The 9,228-nt window shown below is 61.3% G+C and overlaps 1 long non-coding RNA gene across 1 annotated transcript; it reads left to right on the plus strand.

The window, feature by feature from the left end:
* Window positions 1-2,095: 2,095 nt before the first annotated feature.
* LOC108176527 (uncharacterized) lies at window positions 2,096-4,232 on the plus strand. The gene is made up of 2 exons (XR_011389287.1): window positions 2,096-2,539; window positions 3,698-4,232. It is a non-coding gene; the product is annotated as an uncharacterized lncRNA (long non-coding RNA).
* Window positions 4,233-9,228: the final 4,996 nt, after the last annotated feature.

A 9,228-nucleotide genomic window follows, 5' to 3' on the forward strand; every position in this document is an offset into this window, starting at 1 on the left:
GAGCTGGGCCAAGCCTGAAGCATCACTCAGGGTATGAGAGGGGGGAAGGTGCTCAGGTGTTCGGCCTGAAGGAAAACGTGGAAGTTGCAGGCTGAGGTGTTTGTGGCTTAAGTATCCTGCCACAGCCCTCTCCTGCACCTGGCCCTGGTGCCCAGGATAACCTCCCGTGGTCCAGCCCACGAACTTCCCCGAAAAGCCACCACAGCAGGCCCAAGGCCTTTTCCCGCAACGCTTTCCACTCCTCTCCCTGTCACAGGGCCCTGCATTGCATCCCATCTCAGAAATGAGGCGCCTTGGTTCCCCAACAGCTGTCATTTTTAACTCTTCTCTGGAGATGCCGGAGCTCCGGGCTTCCCAGAAGTCTGGTTCAATGCTATTTTGAGCTGCGCTGGATTGGCACGGGTCCTTGGAGAAGGATGCCCGATGAGAAGTATACTGGGCACTCTCTCTGCATGAATTCCAAAGAGGGGGGAGCAGGGCAAGAGGACGCCCCCAGGGTCCCTGCACATCAGGGCCGGTTTGCTTCACCCAGCTGCCAGAGGAGAGAGACGCCTCTGCTCCCCAGGTGCTGCACTGTGCCTCTGCGCAGAACAGCAAGACGGAGCCCACCTGGAGGCCCCCAAACCGCGCTTGGGAGCGGCTGGGTGGTGGCGTGGGTGGGTGAGGTGTGATTCCGCAGGAGGGAAGGAAACCAAGCCGCCTTCCTGTATGACCCGGTCAGGGAAAACCCGCTGGGGTTAAAGAAGGTTCTAGAAGCCACTTAGTGTACAACAGGCGATGCTTTCTTAAGGGGCTTCGGCTGAGCCTCCTAGAAGGCACAGGGGCTGCCTCTCACAGCGGCTCCCGGCCTCCCTTACCATGCCAATTGCACGTTCTCCCCTCACTCACGGGGCTCCAGCCTATATTCTCCGGGAGCAGGAAGCTCACCAGGGAGTCTCGGTTCTCCAGCATCCCCCTGGCAGAGTCTCAGGTCTTGGCTGCCCCTTCTATACTTCCTTCCACTCCCCCACCTCCACCTGCGCGGAGCCCCCCCCCCCCCCCCCCCCGTTTCCTGAGGCTCTCGAATTCCTTGACCCGGGAGACGGAGGGAGGCCTGCCCTCCACCCCCACCCCGTCTTGAGGACGCGGCCTGTCCACCAGGAGTCAGGTGAGGCCTGCACTATGCCGCTTCAGCTCCAACTCCACGTGGGCAGCTGTTCCCCAGAGGGCCTGGCCTGCTCCCATCAAAGACACCTGGGCCCAAGGATAAGGCACAACCGCACCCCCCATGCCCTGGGGCCGAGGGTGGCGTGGCCCGGGGGCTTTTCCCAGCAAGGCCCTCCCCCGCCCCCGCAGCCCTCCCGCGGGACCCCACCGCAGGCCACTCGGGGCGGGCCCAGCCACCCACCCAGCGCGGCTCCGCGCCGCTGGCTTCCTCCCCGCCGCGGGCTGCTGGGCGGGCGGCTTCCGCCCTCTCCGCGCCCCCTTCCCTCGTGACTTCTTGTCCCGGCCGCACTCGCCCCCGCCCCCGCCCCCTCCGCTGCCCGCCGCGCCTGGCCCGGAGGCAGCGCTTTCTCCCGGGCCCTGGCAGCGGGCTCCGCTTCGGGAACTGTTGACTCAGAGGGTGGCCGGGCGGCCAGCGTCTGATGTCACCGGGAGCCGGGCCAGGGCGCGCAGGGATGCGCCGAGGGGGCGCCCGCGGCGGCCGTGGGGGCTGCGCCGGCCCGGGCGCCCGTGACTCACGGTGCGTCACGCGGCGGGGGCTCCCGCGCTCGCGCTGACTCATCAGAAAGCCTTGCCTCGTGCGCGCGCGCGCTGCGGGCGGGGGAGCGGCCGGGCAGGCGCGGGCGAGGTCGTGTGAGGCGCGCCGAGCCGGAAAACCCCAGAAGGCGGCGGCTGCGGCGGGCGCAGCTGGCAGCTGCCCGGGTCCCCTCCGGGGTCGCAGTCGCCGCGTCGTGGGGAGGAGGCGGTCACCAGGCACCCGCACGGGGCTCGGCGGCATCCAGACTGGGGCTGCCTGTGGGAAGAGCGTGCGCCAGCGCGCCGGCCTGGACGCCTTTCTTCCTGGCTCACGGCCGCCCCCCCCCCCCCATCTCCGGGGACGGCGAGCGGTGCTGTGGACACCACGTGTTGGCTCCACTGCCGGCCCCGGCCCTTTTCTCCTGCTGACGGCTAACCGCAAGGCCCTGTGGCACGCGGGGAGTGCAGCCGAAGGCGGCAGAGAAGGAGTCCCTGTGCGCCATGTCCACCTGGCCCCGCAGTGGAGATTCCGTGGCACCCAAGGGCTGAGGCGGGCCCCTCCCGCCACGTGCCCCCGCCCTCACACCCCTGCATTTAAGCTGGACTCTGGAGACCACCCTCCCCCCTACTCCTTCCCCCCCCCCCCCCCAGCAGCGATGGGGTGTGCGGGCGGGGAATGCAGGCTGACGCGGGTGGGCACTTCCTGGAAGGGCTGGAGTTTGGAAGCGACCTTGAAGACCAATGATCTGAACGCGCGGGGAAAGGACATTCAGACACAAACGCTTGGAACCCAAACCGAGAGGCAGCAGGAAAGGGCAGGGTGAGTTCTGGGAAGGGCCGAGGCGGCCCAGCAGGGCAGGGCAGGGGGGCTCTCGGAGCACGCCCCTCAGCCCCGAGGGATCTGGAGTCACTGAGGCTCCGCCCACTGCCCCGGGGCACCGAGTCTCCCTGGTTCCCAGACAGGAGTCCCTTCCAAGAATCGCCCAGTTGCTCAGTCCCAGCCGCCCGCCGGAGGGGAGGGCCCGGGAGGGCGGGTGTGACTCCGTTCCTGCACGAGGCAGGGTCCTGGGCGGTCCCTAGTTCAGATGCCCCTGTGTGAGTACCCCTGACAGCACATCGCAGGCACCTGGGGTGCCTGCAAGGCCCCTGGCCTGGGGGTGGGGCAGCCGGCCGCCGGGGTCAGCCACGTCCCCGGAGTGCCGCCTCCCAGCAGGAGGACAACCCCTGACGGCAGCCTTGGCCGGCCTCCAGCAACAGCCAGACTGCCCAAGGCTGGCAGGGGCTGTCTTTCCCAGGCATCCACTCTGCAGCTGGGGCCAAAGGTCTCGGCAGGAACCGAGGGCGAGGCGAATATTTATTTCTCAAGAGCTGGCTGACCTTTTGAGCTGTGATAACCACCAGGAACCGCACTGGTGGTGGAACCCTGCGGCAGTGGGAACTGGAGCCGGTTCCCAGCAACCGCGCGCTTGGAAGGGGGCCCAGCGTGGGGGTGGCACCGTCTCCTGCAACGCTGGCCTCGGAGGCCCAGGCCCGAGCAGCGGTCATCTGCCTTCTGCACGGATGACTCTTGTCCCAGAGGTTCTCTTGGAGACATTAGGAATTTGAGTGTGTCTGTTTTAAGATTTCTTTATTTGATAGCGCATCAGAGAGAGGAAGACGCAGATCTTTCATCTTGCTGGGTCACTCCCCAGTTGCTGGCGATCGGCAGGGCTGGGCCAGGTCGGGGCCTGGAGCCAGGAACTCCATTCTGGGCTCCCACACGGGTGGCAGGGGCCCCAGCCTCCACTGCCTCTGCAGGCAGCTGGATTAGAAGCCGAGCAGCAAGGACTCGAGCCAGTGCTCCAATAGGGGATGCCAGTGCCACACGTGGTGGCGTCACCCTCTGCCCCCCTCCCAAAGGGTCTTGTTGAGGGTATTGAGGTAGGGCAGCTCAGCCCGGGGACCTTTTTCAGTAACTGCCCTTCCTCCTGTCTTGCAGTAACTTTCCATGAACGTAGAGGGCGCCTCCAGGCCTGGGCCTTACCTGGCCTGTCTGTCCCCCTCGGGATGTCTGTCCACCCCACCTCCCCAGCCTTCAGGGTTTGTACGGGAGTGCAGTGAGGCTCTGGGTGAGGTCAGCGGCCTCCCTGCTCAAGTGAAATGACACGGGTGACCAAGATGGCCAGCACTCTTCTCCAAGGACTGAGCAGGCTTCAGCGGGGGGAAGATCCACACAACCACAGCAGAATTGACTCACGAAGGTAGTAGGTAAGCCTAAGAGGCTCCCCCCGAGCCTCAGGCTCCTGTCACCCCATTCCCCAGTGGCGTTCCCATTTGACAGCTGAGAAAACTGAGGCAGTAGCCCATTCAGGAGCTTGCGATCTGGAAGACCAGCACTCACTCAGCAAGCACCGGGCGAGCCCTCCTTGCCTTTCTGCTCCAGGAGCCAGGAATTTTTTCTTGCTCAAGCCTTGCAACTAAGAGTTCCGGAAAAGCCGGTCCTAACCCTGGAGCATTAAACCCAAGGCGAAAAGCAAGTCTCAGAAACGCTCACGCACGCTTCTTCCCCCCTCCGAATCCCCGGGCGGAACGGAGGGGCTTCCCCGTGGAGATGGGGGCGCACGATGGTCAGGGGCCGTGGGAAAGGCGGAGGAGCCCAGGGGCCCTTTCCCGGGTCTAAGGATGACAGTCCTGCTCCATCCCGCGCAGATTCTGGCCGTTCTGTTCTGGGGGTCGCCGCAAGCCACAGGCTTAAGATGGGCGGTGGGTGTCTGCTTTCCCCCTTTGCAGAACAGGAAACCGAGGCTGACCCGAGGGGGCGAGGGTCTAACCGCGGGGGCGTCCACGTCCACGCCACGTATTCTTTCCCGGGTCCCGGAGAGGCGCTCTGACCAAAGGCTGCGGGCAAGGAGGAGCCCCGGGCGGCCCTCCACCCCCGCACCCCCCGCCCCGGGTCCGGACGCGGCCCCCACATCCGCCCGGGGCCGCCAGGTGCCCCGAGCCCGGCCGCCCCGCCCGCCCCCGCGCCTGTTCCCGGCGCAGCTCGAGTCGCGGCGGTCACGTCTCCCCATCCGGCTCCAAAGTGCGCGCCAGCGGCGGCCGGGCCAGCCCGCGGCAGGGCGGGGGCCCCTCCTCCCCTTCCTCCTCCTCCTCCTCCGGCGCGCCGCGGGCCGCTCCGCCAGCAGCCCCCGCCCGCCCGGGTCGCGGCCGCCGCCCCTGCATGGGGGAGGGGCGGGGAGAGGCCCGGCCGGGGAAGCCGCGAGGCCGCGCCTCCGAGGGGCGCGCCGGCCGGTGTTGCTGGGGAGAAAAGCGTGCGGCGGCCCCGCCCCGAGCGCGCAGCGCCCTCTGCTGGTGCGGCGTCTGCGCTGCACCGGGAACGTCTTGGCCCCGAACGGACCTGCAGCGACGCCTGACTGGAGGCTCGGGTTTGTACGCAGCACAGGGGTTCATTAAAAATCACGCTCTTAAAAAAAAGGCAGCCTAAATCACAAATGAGTCGTGGTCAGTACATTTTGAGACGTGCAGAAGAGCAAACCAGTGTCCTTATCCACGCAGCAGCCCTGCAGTTCTACGCATGCATGCATTCGTAATAGAATAAAAAAATTGCATGGTCAGGTCTGAATGCTGAGGCCTTTTTTTTTTTTCACTGCTCCGTCCTCGGTGATCTGGGAACTCGAAAACCAATTAGTCGGGGCGGGCATTGCATCCCAGCAGGTTAGGCCGCTGCCAAGGATGTCGTGTCCCGTATCAGAGTGCCTGGGCTTCTCCCCTCCCCCACTCCCACTGGGTCCACTGCCAACTCCATGCCTACTCCGTCCTTTCTCCCTAAGAGAGCTGGACAAAGTCCTTTGAAGCACAAATGCCCACACACACACCCCAGGGCCCTCGAGAGCAGCTGTCCAGGCTCATGACCTGCAGAATGGTTTGAGACGCTAGCTATAAAAACAGTAATGTCTTCTCCCATTTCTCTTAATAAAAACTGGACATCCATACAAAGTCCGCAGGGCGCAGGGCCCAGCCTGGTGGCCCTGTAGTGACACCTGTGTGCCAAGCCTATGCTCCTGTGGCACCTGGCCGAGGCCTCCTGCTTCTCACTGCTGCACACCCTGCACCAGTTGCACGGAATGCTCGCCGTCTCTCCATCTAGTTAGCTCCTACTGCTCATTCACATCTCCGAGCGACTGTCACCTCCCCAGGGGAGCGTGCCTTCAAGCACCGTGTGTTGCTCCTCTTCAGCCTGAGCTGCGCGCACAGACTAGACCCACGCCCGTCTCCCCCAGGAACCGTTCCCAGCGCCTGGCACCGAGGAGGAGTCCACAAATGTGCGAGTGAATGCGAGATTCTGTCTTACTTGCTTGTCCCCGAGGTATTGTGTGGAGTTCTCATCTCAGGACCAGAATAGTGGAAAGGAGGGGCTGCCTGCTGGGACCCGAGGGTACAGAGAACATATGGGCCACAGATGGCAGACAGGACCCATCAGTGAGGTCTAAGCAGGGTCAGGTCTGTCCATAGGAAGCTAAGCAGGCTCAGTTCCCCAGGGTTGAAGGCACAGGGCAAGAAGAAATGGCTAATCAGACCCAAGACAGCCTGATGGAGCTATGTGGGAGGCTGAGATCCAGCTAGCCGGCAGTGGGCCTGGGAATGCCTGTCCCCACTGAGGCAGTCACGTAGGGCAGCCTCCTGGTGCAGAGCGGGGTGGAAGGTGGGTGGGGGCAGATGGCCACAACAGGGGCAGGGGTGCTGTCTAGAACACAAAGGGACGTAGCCACCACAATGGCCAGAGGACAAAGCCCACCTGCAGGGAGCTGACAGGCACTGGGGAATCACAGAGCGAGGAGAAAATGAAAAACACTCATGTCAGTTTCAGACAAGAAGTGCCACCCCCCTAGCCTCTGACGCGGAGGCCCACAGCAAGGGGTGACACCTGATGGAAAAAACCCGCCTGAAGATGTGGAGAGAAAACATGGCTCCCCGAGAGAGCAAGGCATCTTGGGAAGGTGGAGGACAGGCCAGGTCTCACCTTGGCGCACCCATATTTCAGTGGTAAAACTTCAGAGCCCCGAGCCAGACACACTTCGGCTAAGACATTTCAGAATCAGTGTTGGAGAAACCACCTTCAGGATTCTAACTCCTCAATCACAAAAAGCGAGACTCCTGGACAGCACCACACAGTGCCGCTGCTTTGGGCCTGAACCAATTAGCCAGAGTCCCCCTTCACCCCCCACCCCCTCCACATGCTAGCCTCAGCCACCCACCTACCCCCCCAAAGGCCCTTTCTCACCCTCTGCCTGCCTCTGAAGTGGGCCTGCGCTGTGGGTCCCCGAGTGGACCAGGCTAAGCAAGTTTGGCTTTGTGTGGCTGCAGTCGCCTCGGGGTGGACCTGAGGTCTTTAACCCCAGGGCCTTCAGAGCCCACCTGGGAATGCCATGTGCCTGGAGGCGCAGTGCAAAGGCTGTTGGACTCAGGGGAGGGAAAGTGAGGCAGGGATGTCCCTTCCTTCTACTCGTCCTCATCTCAAAACACACTATAGCGATGTAAAGGCTGGGAAGCAGCAGCAAAGGGACAAAGTTTAACACTAGGTGAGAGCAGCTGTGCACACTGGGAGCAAAGGCAGTCTAGCAGCGCCATCTAGTGGGACGACCTGCCAGCGCCACCAGGTTGCTGGAGCTGCAGCCTGCACCGCACCCATGAGACCTCACCTCTGGCTTTCTGGCCTGGGGAACTCTGTGCTGTGAAAAGCCTCCCCGGATCCTATGGACGCTTACAAGTGGGGTCCATTTTAGCAGGATGATCTTAGGATGATGTCGTTTGTGCTAACCTTACCCATTTCATCTTTAAGTTTTGTTTGAAAGGCAGAGAGAGAGGGAGGGACAGTGGCTTCTATCGGCTGGTTCATTCTCCAAATGCTCATAACAAGGCTGGACCAGGCCGAAGCCAGGTCTACCAAGGAGGTAGCGGTGCTGGGGCTCAAGTGTGTAGGTCACCACGGTTGCCTCCTGAGACGCGTTATCAGGAAGCTGGATGGGAAGTGGAGGCAGGGCTCAATCCCAGGCATTCTGGTGCGCTACTGGCCACCCCCATCCACAGGCAGCCTCCTAACTTCCATCTGACATCCCATGTCCTTCCCTTCCTTCCCCATCTGAGGACAACTTGCAAGCTGCAACCCTTCCACTTCCCTTTTCATGGTGAAGTGCAACACTGCTTGTAGTGTTTATTTCTCATTGCACTGAGTTTTGAGCACTGCGCTGGAAGCCCCTCCTTTAAGACAAGCTCGAGTCATGCGTGGTAAGGGAGGGAGCGCAGTGCCATGTCACTGGGGAGGCAGGGTCGAGTCTTCCCGGCCCTGTTAACTTCATCTGTTCAGCTCTGCACTCCCAACGCCCTCCCTGACCCCCTTGATTCTGAGTCCCAAATACGCTCCAGCCAGTTCCTATGGGGAGGTAGCATGAAGGCAGCATCACCTAACTTGCCCTTAAGTTGAGAGCAATTTTAGATGACTGCAAAAACTAAATTCTATTTCTGTGGCATCAGAGGCAAAGGCTCATTGGTTAGGTTCTTCATGCACTACTGCTGTAACCTTGGGCACAGCACCACCTCTCCTAGCTTGGACACCCCACTGCCTTTCAACTTCCTTCCCGACTTCATTCTCTGAGGCACATTAGTTGGTCTCCCCAAATCTAAAGGGCCCTTACTTTGACAATTATGCTTACGCATGTGGTATTTTTCAAGCGGCATGTTATCCCCAGCGGATTAGCAATGCACACCTATTCTTGGACAAGGATGGGAAGAAAAAATAAAATGGAAGCTGGAAGGCAGATTAGTATTTAATTCAGCATTTTCAGGAAATGCAATTTCAAGCAGTGTGGCAACCAAAAGTGGGGGAGGGCAGCACTCCTGATCCACAGAGCCAAGATCCTTTCTCCTACAAGGCAGGCCTGGGCAAGGGCCCTCCCACCCCGTACAGGCGTCCTACCCGCTGGCAGCAGTTCAACCCTCTCACCCTGCTGGGTTTCCAGGATGCTGGCTGGCGGCAGGCCCGTCACCCTCAGGCAGAGTACCAATCTGCAAGATCTCAATATAATAGCCCAAGGTCTTAACTAATTTGCCTGGACAGGATCATTTTTTCAGCTGACAAACCGCACTCAAATCCTCCCATTAGCTCTCTACCACTGGGTCACGAAGCTTACCCAGGTAGTTAAGGAGTCCTTCCACTCATGAAAGGTACAAAACAAACAGAAGAAGGGTGGGTGCTGTGAGGCAACTCCTTAAGATGCTGCAGCATGGCCAGTGTGGAGTCCCACTACTCTGCTTCCTGCTAATGCACCTGGAAAAGCAGTGGATGCTGGCCTCTGTCACTTACTTGGCAGGCCCAGGAAGAGTTCCACACTCCTGGCTCTGGCCAGGCCCAGCCCCACGTGTTGCGGCCATTTTGGGAGTGAATCAGCAGATGCAGATCCCTCCTTCTGCCTCTCCACCTTTCAAACAATGAAAAAAATCATTTAAAAAGACAATTTAAGATAAAAACCAGAA

Source organism: Oryctolagus cuniculus, chromosome 6 (genome assembly GCF_964237555.1).
Source record: "Oryctolagus cuniculus chromosome 6, mOryCun1.1, whole genome shotgun sequence".
Taxonomy (NCBI): Eukaryota; Metazoa; Chordata; class Mammalia; order Lagomorpha; family Leporidae; genus Oryctolagus; species Oryctolagus cuniculus.